General features: G+C 41.9%; 1 pseudogene; it reads left to right on the forward strand.

Moving 5' to 3' along the window:
- The first annotated feature begins 478 nt into the window (after positions 1-478).
- On the forward strand, positions 479-1,279 carry LOC114109637 (dnaJ homolog subfamily A member 1-like; annotated as a pseudogene).
- Positions 1,280-3,333: the final 2,054 nt, after the last annotated feature.

Genomic DNA, 3,333 nt, shown 5'->3' on the forward strand with positions numbered 1-3,333 from the left:
GTATGCAAGACAGGGGAAAAGACACAGATGTGTATAACGGACTTTTGGACTCAGAGGGAGAGGGAGAGGGTGGGATGATTTGGGAGAATGGGAATTCTAACATGTATACTATCATGTAAGAATTGAATCGCCAGTCCATATCTGACGTACGGTGCAGCATGCTTGGGGCTGGTGCATGGGGATGACCCAGAGAGATGTTGTGGGGAGGGAGGTGGGAGGGGGGTTCATGTTTGGGAACGCATGTAAGAATTAAAGATTTTAAAATTTAAAAAAAAAAAAAAAAAGAAGGTGGAGCGGTCATTAGTTTTGGCTCCCCCATGGACATCTTTGATATGTTTTTTGGAGCAGGAGGAAGGAGGCAGAAAGAGAGGAGAGGTAAAAACCTTGTGCATCAACTCACAGTATCCTTAGAAGATTATATAATGGTGCAACAGAACACTAGCTCTGCAAAAGAATGTGATTTGTGACAAATGTGAAGGCCGAGGTGGTAAGAAAGGAGCAGTAGAATGCTGTCGCAATACCAAGGTACCAGAATGCAAATAAGAATTCATCAAATAGGACCTGGAATGGTTTAGCAAATTCAGTCTGTATGCATGGAGTGCCAGGGCCATAGGAGGCAGATCAGTCCTGAGGACAGATGTAAAAGCTGCAATGAAAGGAAGATAGTTTGAGAAAAGAAAATTATAGAAATTCATATTGAAAAACGCATGAAAGATGGCCAGAAGATAATATTTCATGGTGAAGGAGACCAAGAACCAGGACTGGAGCCAGGAGACACTATCATCGCTTTAGATCAGAAAGACCATGCTGTTTTTACTCCACAAGGAGAAGACATTTTCATGTGTATGGACATACAGCTGGTTGAGGCACTGTGTGGCTTCCAGAAGCCAATATCTACTCTTGACAGCCGAACCAAAGTCATCACTTCTCATCCAGGTCAGATTGTCCAGCAGGAAGATAGCAAGTGTTTGCTAAATGAAGACATGCCAATTATCGCAGGCCACATGAAAAGGGTCACTTAATCATTGAATTTAAGGTAAATGTTCCTGAGAATGGCTTTCTCTCTCCTGAACAACTCTGCTGGAAAAACTTCTGCCTGAGAGGAAGGAAGTAGAAGAGACTGATGAAATGGACCAGGAAGAATTAGTGGACTTCGATCCAAATCAGGAAAGACAGCGCCATCACAATGCAGAATCCTATGAGGATGATAAACATTATCCTTGGGGTGGTGTTCAGTGTCAGACTTCTTAATAGGGCCTGTGAATAATACTCATTGCTGGTGTTTTATTTACAGTAGTGATTGGGTAAAGGACTATAATCATAATATGCTCACTACTTGCTATTGTTTTGCTTTAATATTCAACTATAGTAGTCTTTTAAAAGTTAAATGAAGAATAAACTCAAATATAAAAAAAAAGACTTTTCTGTTATTCAGTTAGCATCAAATTCATAAGTAACATACTGTATAGTTCACTTTGATCTTCCTTGTGTGTCTGTGTGCAAAGTCACTTCATTCAGGTCTGACTTTGTGCACCCCTATGAACTGTAGCCTGCCGCACTCCTCTGTCCGTGGGATTCTCAAGGCAAGAATACTGAAGTGGGTTGCCATTCCCTTCTCCAAGGAATATCCCCCACCTAAGGATCGAATCCTCATCTCTTACATCTCCTGCACTGGCAGGTGGATTCTTTACCACTAACAGCCCCTGGGAAGCCCTTCTTGTGTGTTTGATTCCCTGCAAATTATAAGATCCCAAGGGCAGGGATCTTTGTTTTGCTCACTACAATAGTTCAGGAACAATGCCAGACACACATTATATACTCAATATATTTTGGACAAATTGCATAGACCATATCTCCACAAATTAATAAGCAACTAGTTTCCAATATAATAAGGTTAAATTTTGATCACCTTTCCCAAATCAAGTAAATTATTTTGTACCATAAGAATTTTTTGAAATAAAAATGTATATGAACATTTTAGCAATACACTATTAAATCCAAGCACTGCAATTTTTAAACCCTAACATGTTTACAGTGGTGAAATAATGAAGAATGAGTACCAATGCAAAAAGAACCGTGACTTATCTATAGTTAAGGGCTATACTCAGCTTCATTAAACTGATGGCCTGTTTCTTTACATCACTGTGTTACTGAGAGTAAGATATTAACCAGATACTGTTGTTGTTGTTCAATCACCCAGTCATATCCAACTCTTCATGACCCATGGATGCAGCACAGAGGGCCTCCCTTTTCTTCACCATCTCCCAGAGTTTTCTCAAGTTCATGTCCATTGAGTCGGTGATGCCATCCAACCATCTCATCCTCTGTCATCCTCTTCTCCTTCTGCCTTCAATCTTTCCCAGCATCAGGGTCTTTTCCAATGAGTCAGTTCTTTACATCAGGTGGCCAAAGTATTGGAGCTTCAGCTTCAGTTCTTCTAATGAACATTCAAGTTTGATTTCCTTTAGGATTGACTGGTTTGAGCTCCTTGTTCTCCAAGGGACTCTCAAGAGTCGTCGCTAGCACCACAGTTACAAAGCATCAATCCTTCTGTGTTCTGCCTTCTTTACATCCAACTCTCATACCTGTACATGACTACTGGAAAAACCGTAGCCTTGACTATATGGACCTTTGGTGGCAAAGTGATGTCTTTAATATGCTGTCTAGGTTTCTCATAGTCAGATATTATTCAGATATTAAAAATATTCTGTCTTTGCTGCTGCTGCTGCTAAGTCACTTTAGTCGTGTCTGACTCTGTGCGACCCCATAGACGGCAGCCCACCAGGCTCCCCCATCCCTGGGATTCTCCAGGCAAGAACACTGGAGTGGGTTGCCATTTCCTGTCTTTGCTAGGGCTGCCTTAAATTATCACATAGTAAGTGACTGAAAGCAGTAGATATTTATTCTCTCACAGTTCTGAAGACTAGAATTCTGAAATCAAACTTTTGGCAGGGCCACATTTCCACTGAAGGTTCTAGGGAAGAAGACGTCCTTGCTTCTTCCTAGCTTCTGGTGGCTCCTGGACATCCCTAGAATGCTTAACTTGCAGCTGCATCATTCCAAGCACTTCCTCTGTCTTCACATGGCTTTCTCCTTGCCTGTGTGTTTGTATGTGTGTCTGTATTCTCTTCTTATAAGAATACTAGTCATTGCATTTAGGGCCCACCTCAAGATAGGCTCAGATGGTAAAGAATCTGCCTTTGATACAGGAGACCCAGGATCAATCCCTGGGTTGGGAAGATCCCTGGGAGAAGGGAATGGCAATCCACTCCAGTATTCTTGCCTGGGAAATCCCTAGGACAGGCAAGCCTGACAGGCTACAGTCCATGGGGT

This window comes from Ovis aries, chromosome 1, assembly GCF_016772045.2.
Source record: "Ovis aries strain OAR_USU_Benz2616 breed Rambouillet chromosome 1, ARS-UI_Ramb_v3.0, whole genome shotgun sequence".
In the NCBI taxonomy this organism is placed as follows: Eukaryota; Metazoa; Chordata; class Mammalia; order Artiodactyla; family Bovidae; genus Ovis; species Ovis aries.